General features: G+C 34.2%; 1 long non-coding RNA gene across 1 annotated transcript; it reads left to right on the top strand.

The window, feature by feature from the left end:
* Positions 1-11,595: 11,595 nt before the first annotated feature.
* Positions 11,596-12,558, top strand: LOC142336810 (uncharacterized). The gene is made up of 2 exons (XR_012758914.1): positions 11,596-11,704; positions 12,156-12,558. It is a non-coding gene; the product is annotated as an uncharacterized LOC142336810 (long non-coding RNA).
* Positions 12,559-14,059: the final 1,501 nt, after the last annotated feature.

The following is a 14,059-nucleotide window of genomic DNA, read 5'->3' as shown; positions in this document are numbered from 1 at the left end:
CTTAGACTTGAAGTCGAATAGTGACGTCGAGCAGATTTGAGATTTCTTCTCTCAATTCCCCTTAGTTCTGATGTTTGTGGTGCCTGGTTTTTTTGCTCGTTCCCTGAGATTCGATGCCTGGATTGTGTCTCTGATGGGTATTCCAGATGCGATCTGGACAGCTCTATTATCCACTTGAGTAATTGCGCTTCCGCCTCTTTTTTCATTTGTTTCTTCTCGTCATTGGGGAGATGGTTGGTTAGTGTCTGTTTTCCAGACAGAGACTGTGCATAGATGTCTGTTAAAATGAGGGAGTGTTGTTAGTGAACTGACTGTTGCCACGGGGATTGCCTGAAACAGAAAAACCTAATTCAATCGTTCAGAGACCCGGACTCTGGATCTGAACAGTCAAAGCATAGATACAGTTATCTATCTGAATAGGAATAAGCAAGTCCTCAACCCTGTACAACAAGATGCGAACGCGTGATAGTTTACTTTTGTTTTGTTGACGTCATTGATGATATCTTATGGGTGTCTCTATTTTCTACTATTTAGATTTTATTTGTCCGTTGCATCTCTGTGCAGCTGAAAATTTTTTCGAAATCGCTTTGCTCTTAAAATTGGAATATTGTCAATTGACTTATTATTATTATTATTATTATTATTACTGTATGTACAATCAAGTTCAATCAATTAAAAAAGCATCAATACGTAAAATAGAAAGTTCGAAATTTCGGAAAGATGAGTTTATGCTCCTGTTTTTTCAGAGTTTTTTAAAATTAATTGATTGCTCTTGTTGGTGGGAGCCATTTCAAGCGCCGGGAAGGTCTACTGCTGGCTCTGCTTGCTTTTACTCTTTTTCTTGGTGTTCTTGGCTAGCCTCGTAGAAGTTGATTAGTTCGTCGTTTTTCTATGCGTGGTAAGATATCAATAATTTTTTCTTCAAAGTAAAAAAAATCGTTTATTAAGATTAATTATTCAAGAAGTAATAAATATTGAGAGTGAGAAGAGTAGATAAAAAAACAAAAAAACAAATAAAAATGAAAATAGGCTGCGCTCGCGTTGGAGACTGAATTACTGTGCCTCATTTGATCTAAGAATTAAAGGGCTACTAGTCGTAAAAAGTGTAATTTTGTTCATGAAGGCAAGCGTTAAGACGCGTTAAAATTAATTGAGGGAAGGTAAAAAAAAGTGCAGTTGCAACATTTTAACTTGACTTCAAAAACAAAATTAAAGCGTTCTGAAGAATGAAGGAAAATAAAGAAGGAATAATAAGTAGCAGTTAAAAGTGCTAGGCTAACCTAAACCTTGAAACCACTGAACCAAACCGCGCATAGCACTGTATTATGTGGTTAGTTGTATAACCGTAACTTAACGTTGATAAAGATATCAGTTGAGTGAATGTGAAAAATAAGAACGTTTTCTTGGTTTAAAATTATGTTAATGGATAAAGATTTTTCAGTATATAAAAGCTGTGTAAATTGCTGTTGTTTTCCTTGTGTTTCTCGCAGCTAAGACCCGAAATAACTAAGCAAGCGGCTGGCAATAAGTCATTGGATGATGGCTGTTCTGGCTTTTCTACGATATAGGAACTGGTAAAGAACATTAGCAGGACAGATGGTCTAGTGTGCTTTGATAACTGTTTTTCGGACGTTGTCTCTTTTTCTGGTTGAGTTCAAGTATTGATTCGATCTTGTTTTCTTTTGCCCGTTTCAGGTACTCATTTGCTAATCTAATCTGAAAATCCCTTACTGCAGATATATTTGTCCTCTTCATAGAGTTTTGGACACTGTACCAGCGGGGTTTCCTCATACAATTTCTTAATGCTCTATTTTGGGTCAGTTTTATGTTGTTGATAATTGAATTAGATTAGTCAATCCAGCAGGCATTCTCATAGAGAGATACAGGTCGCACCCATGATTTATACAAGTTCAGCAAGCACTCTTCATCAATGTTGATCTGACTAAGCCGCCATAGTTGGTAGATTCTTTTGTTTGCTCTTGCCACCAAACTTTTGCTGTGTTCGTTCCACTTTAGATGTGGGGTGAGGTTGACAAAATGTGAATATTGTCAATTATGTTGTTCTGGCATTTAAGTATTCGCCCTCGACTCAACTAATTCTTTCTCATTCTCATTTTTAAGTAGCTCGGCGTCAATTAGGTACCTTAATTGGCGCTATTTGGTTACTAACGGAAGTAATGACTTGGAACATCATTTCCCAACTTTCGTACAATCTAAGTATCCATGATGCCATTTTAAGCTGCTGTAATAATTTAGTTCGATAATTGGCTCGCGCTTTAAAGCGGTCAGAATGCAAAAATGCGCTGAAAGTGGGAGTACTGCTCAATTGACGTACAGGAAAATCTAAATTTGTGTCATTCGGAAAAATGAGTTATGTCACCTAGTGTTTTTAATTTTAATATGTACCTTAATATCAATCGATTTAATGACAGATATTTTCAACTAATTCTTAAGCTGCTGTAATAGTTATGCTCAGCTATTCTGGGTTTTTTTGTTTTGGTTGTGTTCATGCCCAGAGCGCCGTTTTGTTTACTCCTCGGCACTTGACGTCAGTTTTTGGTCTGTGGAGTGTTTTTTGTTTGCTAGTTAACTTAACTTAATCAATTGGTAATTTGACCCAATTGGTAGTTTGGGAATAATTCTTAGCGAAACCTTAAAATATTGATTCATTTTCAACCTATGTTTGGATCATCCTTCTTCCGTTTACCTGAAATTTTTTTAGTCACACATTTATAAATTATGATAACTATTGATCCATATAATTCAATTAAATACTAATCTTTGAAACTTTAAAACACTAATAATCAATTTTACAATAGTTATACTCAGGCCTAGGCCTCGACTTATGAAAACACTTTAAAAGTCTAGTAGGGGGGGGGGGGGGGGGTGGCGTGGCATAATTGACTATAATTACACGGACGAGCTTCCTAGTTAAAGTCGAGCTATTATCTTTCCATGGGTCGAGCTAAAGTCTTTTGATACCGAAGAAAGTCCTGCTAAGGTCTTTTCATGGGTCCATCATTATTCATTTCATAACCAACAAAGTCGAGTTAAGGTCTTTTCATGGGTCCACATTTAGTCTTTTCATAACTGTTTTTTTTTCAAAATTCAAAGATTTTTTTGCTGCTTCTGTACATACAGATGCAGAACCGAAGCAGCAAGACTAAATAGCTTTGCACCAGAGCAGTTCAACTTAAGAACCAGTTGGAAAACTGCCAAAAGCCTGAAGAATTTTGACAAATCCTAAGATAAAGAGTTGTTGCAGCTCGAGTATATCATCACATTACTTGATTCAATGAAACCAGCTAGCTTAAGTGTAGTGGTCCTAGTCCCATTAGGCATGACGAAATTCCGGCGTTTTTCAGTTTCTTTTCCCTTCCAAAATTATCAGTTATCTTTTTAAAAAAATAATGCAGGTTTTTCAGGGAATTGTGGTTCTTTTCAATCGTAAAAGTTGAAGGAGCATAAATGCTGACTACGTTATATGCAATATCCCACGTAAAACGTTAATGGCAAAAAGCAGACTTATGAAAAGATTAATGGTGGACCCATGAATAGACCTTAACTCAACTTTGCTTGCAAGCATTGTGTCAAGCCAAAGTATTTTGTAAAGCTAAAGTTTTTTGCGCAAAAAACATGCGTCGAGCTAAAGTCCAGAATGTCTTAAAGTCCAGCTAAAGTCTTTCCATAGCTCAAATGAGTCGAGTACGGTTTTTTTCATAGTACCTTTTGGTCGAGCGTGGTCTTTTCATAAGTCTGTACCTAGACCTGGGAACAATAGCTAAAATAGTACAATAAGCCTAACATAGAATTAGAAAACGCAACGCGATGTCTAATACTTAATTGAGTGGGCGCAGGCTATAAACTAACTAATTCAATTTTGAATGCGCTCGTAAGGCACATGAATAGTACAAGTCCGTGTGAAAATTAGGGACGCGATTAGGGTAACTAGCCACCAATTTTTGCATTGCTATTGTCGCTAGATTACGCATCAAGGGACGTAACAAAAATAGCGATGAAAGAACGGCAATTTCGTCTGTGATTTTCGAATTATCGCTGATCTTGGCAATTGTGCTTAAACGCAAAAAACCAACGAAATGAACCCTCATTTTAAAACATGTTCGTGAATATTAGTGACAATTTCAAATGAATTGACCCGAGAAAAAACAGTTTTTTGGAACTTGCTACTTTGCAAAATACGTAGCAGCTTTATTATATAGTGTTGTGAAAGCAAACATTACCGGTCAATACAGGTTCCCAACTATTCATAATTGAGGAAAGTTTGCTCACTCTACAAACTCAACCTTTGAAGTAAACATGTGCGTTCTTTTTTTTACATTATGGAGTATACATTATGGAATATACTTTTTCACCAATCTAAAGCATTTTTGAAGGGAGAAGAATTAAGCAGAGTCAAGGAACAGAAAATGAAAATTTGATTTACAAAGCTTTGATAACAATATCCCTTTACTGTACTAAAAGAGTTCAGCCATTGCAAATATATTAACGTTTTTATCCCACCTGAAAACAGGAGAACAAAACCAATTGGACCACTTTTAAACAGTTGGCATGTTCCTGTATATCAGTCAAGACAAATTTTGCGTTACTAAAATATATTTATATCGAAAAATGAATGACACAAGCAGCAAATTGAAAAAAAAATCAAAACAAATTTAACATTTACATTTTTGGCTACAAAACTACAAAATTTATAAGTGACAACAATAATTGCTTCAACTGGATCCCAAGCAGTCATTTTTGCTTTCAAAAAAAGCCACTTGCAAATTTTAGTCTTTATTCGACAAAGCCGGTACATTTACAATCAATCGTTTTGATACTGCGTACAAAGATATGTAAAAGTTGCTGCCCCACTCAGAAATTATATCAATCATCAACACCAAAATACCAGAAAAATTTGAAATATTGAGTAACATATAAGTTTCGAGATGCTCAGAGTTTTAATTTAACTGTCAATAGCAAAAACGGTATAAAAAAATTCTATTTTTTGCGCAAACAATCTATATAATGACCAAAAATTAAAGAGAATCGGTATCCCAACGATTTGGAGAATTGTAAAAATTAATATATTTTAAATTTTGTCTATGTTAAATAGAAGTGGCCTGACAGTCCGTTTTTTTGTCATTGTAAATTGGTGTCATAAAACTTTTTCTTAAACGCATTTTGCTAGTAAATATGATACTTTTCTCTGAAGTTGGGCAATTTTCTCTGGAAACTTAATATCTGCAATTTATGTTTCCAGATGGCAGTCTAGTTAGTTTGATAATGGAAAACCTATTTCAAGCACCATAACTTTTGTAAAAACATTTGTCAGATTTCAAACTTTAGTGTCAGAAAACCTTCCTCGAGCTGTGATTTAAATTCAGAGCAAAAAACAGCTCTTAAGGACACTTTATTAGGACACTTTATTAAGGACACTTTATTTAACTTAAGTACTTAAGGAACACTTTATTAACAAAGTCATTTTATGACAATTTCTTTGATAACTTTTATTTTCAGTTTTACGAAATGGAGAAAGAACGTTGAGAGCTAAATTTTTGAAATATTAGATCCAACTCACTAAAAAACCAATTTTAGTGGCGACCATTGGCACACTTCAAGGGAGCTCTTTTACTTTTATTAAGCAGCCATCAGTTGTTTCTCCTCTTTCAGTACATCGTTTATGCTTATAAGCTCAAAAATAATCCAAATACAATAAAAGTTTCGTTATAAAATTAGTTTAAATAAGTTTAATTAAAATTTAGTTTAAAATATCTTTCTAAAATTAGGTAATCAGGCAAACGATTTAAAAAAATGGTATGTAAAATTGGACTGAATTAATAAAATGTATGGCTTAATTAAGCAGTTAGCAACAAGCGTTATTCTATTCTATCCACACTTCAGACTGAAGCAGAAGTCCTTTGAACTCAATTTTTAATCAACATCCTGAGTCTCAGAGCATTTCAACGCAGAACCCGTACATTTGAAAAGCAAAACGAACTTCAGTTACGAAACATTGCAACTGCAGAATATTTTATGTTTCTTTATTTGCAGTTTTTCATCAATTTGTTTATTTTGAGGTTATAGAGTTTGCCAATCTAAACTTATCCTATATAGTCTGAAAATTACTCATAACACAAAATTTGGTCTGGGCAGAATAATGTCATACTTATGTAGCTTATAAATGGTAATTACTATGGAAGAACGCACACAATTTATACATAAGCTGGTTTGTAGACGATTACTATTTTAATCCCATATACTAATCACATTTAGTTTTGTGGTTACGACTCGCAAATTAAATGCTAATTAAACGCAAATTAAATGTTTCAAGTACCCACGCTGGAGTGCGAATCGCATATAAAGCAAACATTGTTGGTGGGAGTTAAGTTGAACATAATATTTTACATGCAGTAAATATTACTCAAAAACCAAGACTAGACATTGTAAATTGGTATATGAACAGAACCCGGGCCATCCTAAAAAACAGAATGTTTTTACACTGATTCAGCGCTGATTTGCTCTGCCACTAACCTCCTGGATGCGATAAAGCGCAGAAAGTTTCGATCTTTTGTCTTTGAAACAAAAAAATCTATAAATTTGTAAACACACTATTTAATAGTTTTTAGTTTTTCAAGGAAAATAATCAACAACTGGCACTGAACGACAAGACTGAGCTTAAATGAATATTGTAAAAAGTACGAAAACTTGAGTTGGTTCTTTGATATTGGGAAAACAGCAAAATAAAAAAGATAAATTTGGGTGCAACATTTCTGCAATATTTAAAGACAATAAAATAAATTCTAAACTTATCCTGTATAGTCTGAAAATTACTCATAACACAAAACTTGGTCTGGGCAGAATAATGTCATACTTATGTAGCTTATAAATGGTAATTACTATGGAAGAACGCACACAATTTATACATAAGCTGGTTTGTAGACGATTACTATTTTAATCCCATATACTAATCACATTTAGTTTTGTGGTTACGACTTGCAAATTAAATGCTAATTAAACGCAAATTAAATGTTACAAGTACCCACGCTGGAGTGCGAATCGCATATAAAGCAAACATTGTTGGTGGGAGTTAAGTTGAACATAATATTTTACATGCAGTAAATATTACTCAAAAACCAAGATTAGACATTGTAAATTGGTATATGAACAGAACCCGGGCCATCCTAAAAAACAGAATGTTTTTACACTGATTCAGCGCTGATTTGCTCTGCCACTAACCTCCTGGATGCGATAAAGCGCAAAAAGTTTCGATCTTTGGTCTTTGAAACAAAAAAATCTATAAATTTTTAAACACACTATTTAATAGTTTTTAGTTTTTCAAGAAAAATAATCAACAACTGGCACTGAACGACAAGACTGAGCTTAAATGAATATTGTAAAAAGTACGAAAACTTGAGTTGGTTCTTTGATATTGGGAAAACAGCAAAATAAAAAAGATAAATTTGGGTGCAACATTTCTGCAATATTTAAAGACAATAAAATAAATTCTAAACTTATCCTGTATAGTCTGAAAATTACTCATAACACAAAACTTGGTCTGGGCAGAATAATGTCATACTTATGTAGCTTATAAATGGTAATTACTATGGAAGAACGCACACAATTTATACATAAGCTGGTTTGTATACGATTACTATTTTAATCCCATATACTAATCACATTTAGTTTTGTGGTTACGACTTGCAAATTAAATGCTAATTAAACGCAAATTAAATGTTACAAGTACCCACGCTGGAGTGCGAATCGCATATAAAGCAAACATTGTTGGTGGGAGTTAAGTTGAACATAATATTTTACATGCAGTAAATATTACTCAAAAACCAAGATTAGACATTGTAAATTGGTATATGAACAGAACCCGGGCCATCCTAAAAAACAGAATGTTTTTACACTGATTCAGCGCTGATTTGCTCTGCCACTAACCTCCTGGATGCGATAAAGCGCAAAAAGTTTCGATCTTTGGTCTTTGAAACAAAAAAATCTATAAATTTTTAAACACACTATTTAATAGTTTTTAGTTTTTCAAGAAAAATAATCAACAACTGGCACTGAACGACAAGACTGAGCTTAAATGAATATTGTAAAAAGTATGACAACTTGAGTTGGTTCTTTGATATTGGGAAAACAGCAAAATAAAAAGCTAAATTTGGGTGCAACATTTCTGCGATATTTAAAGACAATTAAATAAATTCAAATTGGGATTTCAAAAGTAAGGATGAACATAGTGTTTGGGCTCAATATAAACACAAAAAAGTGCTCTGGACCTTATTCATGAGATGGCACTCAATTCCCAGCTCACCTTATGGACTGTGCTGTAATTGTGTTTTGAGAAAAAAACACCACCCTCAAACCTATACAGATTTTTTAAACTCCAGAAGAAACAAGTCTTTTGAACGTCGTATCTATATTTTTAGCCCCAATGATATAAGTTGGGAATAATTAGTTGCTTGGACAATTTTATTTTTAACAACAAAATGCAACCACTAATCCAGACTTAGGCTTCTGAAAATTCCCATATAATCTAATAGGGGGAGGGGGTCAATACTGACCAGGAATTACACTGTCGATAAGGTCTAGCAAATGTCTTTTCACAGGAAAATGTGGTCCAGCATGGTATATTCATGTGGTGGGCAAAACACTTTTCATAGAATTTTTCAATTAATGCATGGAATTTTCATCGGCCTTTTAGGTCGAGGATGTTCTTTTTTTAGAAATCTGCTTATTTATAAAAATGCAGAAAAAGATTTTTTGTTTGCTGCTGCACAGAGTGAAGCAGCAACGGAGCAAGACTAGACAACATTGCACCACTGCAGTTCAATTCCAGCACAGACTCCGGCAAAACTCTATAGCTCAACTTTTTGGGTCGAACGAATGTCTAGAGTGACAAAATTTTGGTCGAGCACGAGTCCAGGCGATTGACAAAGTCTAGAAAAGTTTCGCAGCTCTTTTCCGTTCAACATGGTCTATCCATACTCTTTCCGGTGGAGCATTGTCTTTTTCTAGCTCAAGGTCTGCTCCAGGAATTAATCCTGTTAATTTTGAGAGTACGCTTTGAGTTAAAAGTAAAACTTAAAAGAGATCGAGCAACTTTTTTTCCGTTTATAGCTTCTGTTCTATTAGAAACGGAAACATGGCTTCAAACGATTGCCAAGGATTAATAATTGAAGCATTTAATTTAAATATTTTGACTAAACTGTCTAGTGAGTGATATAGGTTTAGGATTGTGTACCCTTGGATCCGATAAGTGACCAGAATTTTTAAAATTTAAAACTGTCTACTGTTTTCTGCTGTCCTCAGTTCACAAAGATATAAACTTGTTGACTGCTTAAACAATACGTTGAGAAAACTTCACATCAATATGAAAAATTGTTTATTCTTCTTAATTAACCAAGAACATTTGTGAAAATTTGTAACATCCTACATGATTTGTCAAGACCTTTCTTGTAATATTCATTTATCATTCTACTAATTTTTCTCTCATAATGTGCAAAACTAATGGGGTTTGATTCCATGAACCATAAAAAGGTTTTGAGATGTCACCAGAAATATGACCAAGGTCTTAGAATTGTTTCAGATTGAATGATCTTTCGTTGGCTTAAAAAGGCGTTGAGTACTATCTCTTGTACGGAATTGGCGTGGATGTCTTTGGTCTATGCCGTACATATTTTTTCCACATCGAACTGGTCTCTGGTTTTTCTATAGACTTTTTGTCCTGCCTGTTGGTTAAACAGCTGATATTTTTGCAGGCATTTTTTAAAAACTATGAACTGAAAAACTTAAATTTAGAATGGTGGGGTTTACATTTAGTTTAATTTAAGTTTTATCAGATCGATAAGACTTCGAGATATTTGAAAGGCAGAAATTGCCTGTAAGCAATGCGAGATTGAGGGAAAGCATTAGGGAAAGCATTAGGAGTGACAAAATTTTGGTCGAGCACTAATCCAGGCGATTGACAAAGTTCAGAAAAGCTTTGCAGCTCTTTTCCGTTCAACATGGTCTATCCATACTCTTTTCGTTGGAGCATTGTCTTTTTCTAGCTCGATGTCTGCTCTAGGGATTAATCCTGTTAATTTTGATAGTACGCTTTGAGTTAAGAGTAAAACTTAAAAGAGAGCGAGCAACTTTTGTTTCCGTTTAAAGCTTCTGTTCTATTAGAAAAAGAAACATGGCTTCTAACGATCTCCAAGGAAACATAATTGAAACACTTAATTTAAATGTTTTGACTAAACTGTCTAGTGAATGATATAGGTTTAGGATTGTGTTTCCTTGGATCCGAAAAGTGACCAGAATTTTTAAAATTTAAAACTGTCTACTTTTTTCTGCTGTCCTCAGTTCGCAAAGATATATACTTGTTGACTGCTTGAACAATGAGTTGAGAAAACTTCACATCATTATGAAAAATTGTTATCCTTCTTAATTAACCAAGAACATTTGTGAAAATTTGTAACATCCTACATGATTTGTCAAGACCTTTCTTGTAATATTCATTTATCATTCTACTAATTTTTCTCTCATAATGTGCAAAACTAATGGGGTTTAGATTCCATGAACCATAAAAAGGTTTTGAGATGTCACCAGAAATATGACCAAGGTCTAAGAAATGTTTCAGAAGTGAATGATCTTTCGTTGGCTTAAAAAGGTGTTGAGTACTATCTCTTGTACGGAGTTGGCGTGGATGTCTTTGGTCTGTGCCGTAAATATTTTGTCCACATCGAACTGGTCTTTGGTTTTTTTTATAGACTTTTTGTCCTGCTGGTTAAACAGCTGATATTTTTGCAAGCAATTTTTAAAAACTATAAACTGAAAAACATAAATTTAGAATGTTGGGGTTTACATTAAGTTTAATTTAAGTTTAATCAGATCGATAAAATTTCGAGATATTTGAAAGAAATAAATTGCCTATAAGCAATGCGAGATTGAGGGAAAGAGTTAGGGATATTAACAATGTTATTCTGTTTCTTACCCCCTACCCTGATGTATGCCTCCATCAATGTTGGTACTTAAATGCAAAGGCTAAGAAAATAAGCAAAACTGAGAATTTATGATTATACAAATGGCATCTAATCGCGAATAAGAACTTCGCGTGATGTAGTCTCGCAAATACTAAAACACTTCGAAATTGTGATCTAAAAAATGCATAGCCAGAAAAAAATCTCAGAACGGTATCTTATTTTATGTAGTTTATTTTAGTTATGTTGGACTATTCTCAATTGCTTCTGTTCTGTTTTTGCTCGTTTTCTTGAAAAATTGGTCTATTTGATAGGCAGCCGAAATGAGATTTGACTTTTTAAAGTTATGCACACTACTAATGCTCTTATAACACTGTAGATGGACCTCGTATGTACAAATTTTTATTTTTTCTGACCAAATAAACTGTAACTACGTTTAGTAATCACAATGAAAATTAAACGCTTTCTGTGTTTTGCTTATTTCAATAATTCTCTATTTCTTCATCAACTCAAAACTAAGCGAGTTGTAATCTCGAAGCAATTAAATTTACTTTTTGCGTTTTTAAGTAAAGAAATATTGGTCCGGTTTTGGTTATAGACAAACATAACCATCCTGAGATATAATAGATATATTTTATCAGGCTCTGCGCATAAAAGTTGTGGCACTTAAGAATTAAATATCAAAATGTTCATTTATTAATCATCATATGTTAGCCACTTACCAACCGAAAATATGCGTAAGTAATCTGCCATTTTTTTGAAGCTTTTAGTTTTCTTTTTTTGTGTGTGTTCTTCGGTAAAGAAAATATGAGTGCGTTTCAGTTAATTAATCTCGCACACAAACATAACAAAGTCATACACGGAAATTTAATTTACACATTTTGTTGAAGTTCTGTTATATATAATTGTTGCAGAGATTTAATGATCAAAATGGAAAAGAAGACGATAAAAACTCTTTTTCTTGTCTTGTGCTTATTGCCCCATTACTAATTAAATTTGACTTTTGGGTTGTTGAAAGCCGTGTATGAAATTTTAACCCATGTTTAAACCTCGATATATCAAATATACTCAGAGAATTTATTGGGGGGGGGGGGGGGGGGGTAAAATCAATTTATTGGCAGAACCAGTCTTTTCATGATAGGAGCACAAATTTGTTCAGCATTTTTTAGAGTATTTTTTTTGTTTCAGCGGAAACTGAAGCAGCGACAGAGCAGACAAAACACACATTGAATCAGGATACTCCCACTTAAAAAATTCTTCAAATGTCAAACGATATAAGAATTATAGTGAATTTTATAAGACAAATCATTAGGACTGAATTGTCATAAGCTTTCAATGAATGGAGTCAGATAAACTGATTAAAATGGTCAGCATCTCGAAATTGTGTCTGAAATTGTGTCTTAATTCAGTCTTCCTGTGTCTGAACTTTCTTTCCTGAATTGTGAAATATCATTTTTTTTAAAGAAAATTCATATTTTTGATTGATTAGTAACTCGCTAGCATTTTAATACATGAATAAAAATTCTTGCTGATTAGGTTATAAGTAGTCGTGTGATGTACTTCTATAAGTAATTTTAACTTTACTACATAATCATTTTTAGTACTATAGTAAGCAATGTAATCGATGGCGGCCGCCGTATTGGCCGACAGGGCGTTTAGCCGACAACCAAAAAATGAGAAATTTAGCCGACAATTTAAGTAAAATGAGCAATAAAACTTATTCTGAAGCTGCGATTGGTCAATTTAAAACACTATTTCGTGAGCGGATAAATATACCGCAGTTTTTTCATCAACTAATGTAACGAAGGTCTATCAACTAGTGTAACAAAGGTATTTAACCGCATCTGGCCATGTCTCGCGGGCCATGGCCATGCCTCAGCGGCCCGTGGGACTTGATTTGAATCTATCACAACCGAACTACTGATTTATGGACCAATGAGACTTTTATGACCAATTTTGATAAAATTGTCGGCTAAATTTCCCATTTTTTCCTTGTCGGCTAAACGCCCTGTCGGCCAATTTTCCTAGCACCATAATCGATCGTAAGATCTTTTGAAGCAATTAAACCAACTCATTAATGGCAATCAAACGCACTTTTCGAGTCAAAAATTAAGCACGAAGTAATCGCTTGGTCGAAAACTCAGCTTTGAAAAGGTGGCCCCAAAAATGTCAGTCAACAAAAATTTGAGGATGACATTGTGGTTCACAAAAATTTCCCTGCGTCAGCCTAAATTCCAGTTTGAAGAGTTTGGTACAAGTTATAGTATAGAGGTTGACTACGGCTGAGCTAAAGTCATTTATTCGGCCATTTCGGTCGAGCAAAGTCTTTTATTGCCACTTGCCTTATAGTCTTTTCATGAGTGCTCACAGTCTTTTCATAATTCATAATCTAATGTGATTATGGTATTTGCTTTTCAGTCTGTCATACGGCAATGGATACCCTTCATGTATCCATATCCGTATTTTAAACTAATTTATTGTTGTAAGTTCCTTTTGAAGGGCGAATGCCATTTTTAGTTCAGTGCTATATACTTCCTCCCATTTTTAGCAGTTAAGTCTGTTCATCCCTTCTGTACCGGATATATATTCATTCACGTTGTAAACAAATCAAACTTTGCTTCCTTTCTGTATGATTAAAACCTGAACAAACTTTCTTTCATAATCTGTATTATCATTAACTTTCATTCTCCAATTTGCAGCGCTAACGCTCAGTTTAATTTAATCCTTGCAAAATACTTCTCGTTTTAACTGAGTAGTTCAGTTAGAGTCAATCGCACCGCGATTGCCAAATCTAGAAAGAATTTAGTTGAAAGTAACAACTAAACCTGCCATTCGCGACGCAAGTGCCTATCTCAGTACTTGCAAGACCATTTGCGATTCAATTGACTATACTCCTTGTGTATGAGTATAACATGGCGCAGCCAGCTACGGACTCAAAGAAAACACCACTCCATATAGAAGCATTTCGGGAAAAACCGACAGCAACACCTTCCCTGACGTGGATCAAATGGACGCAGCAATGGAAATTGGCTCTACTTGCTAAGGAAGGGATCCAATTGGATACTCTGTTGAGTGATCCACCAGCAACAGTG

Source organism: Convolutriloba macropyga, chromosome 3, assembly GCF_964194025.1.
Source record: "Convolutriloba macropyga chromosome 3, txConMacr16.3, whole genome shotgun sequence".
Taxonomy (NCBI): domain Eukaryota; kingdom Metazoa; phylum Xenacoelomorpha; order Acoela; family Convolutidae; genus Convolutriloba; species Convolutriloba macropyga.
Note: the sequence above shows the minus strand (reverse complement) of the source record. Positions and strands in the feature narration are given on the sequence as shown.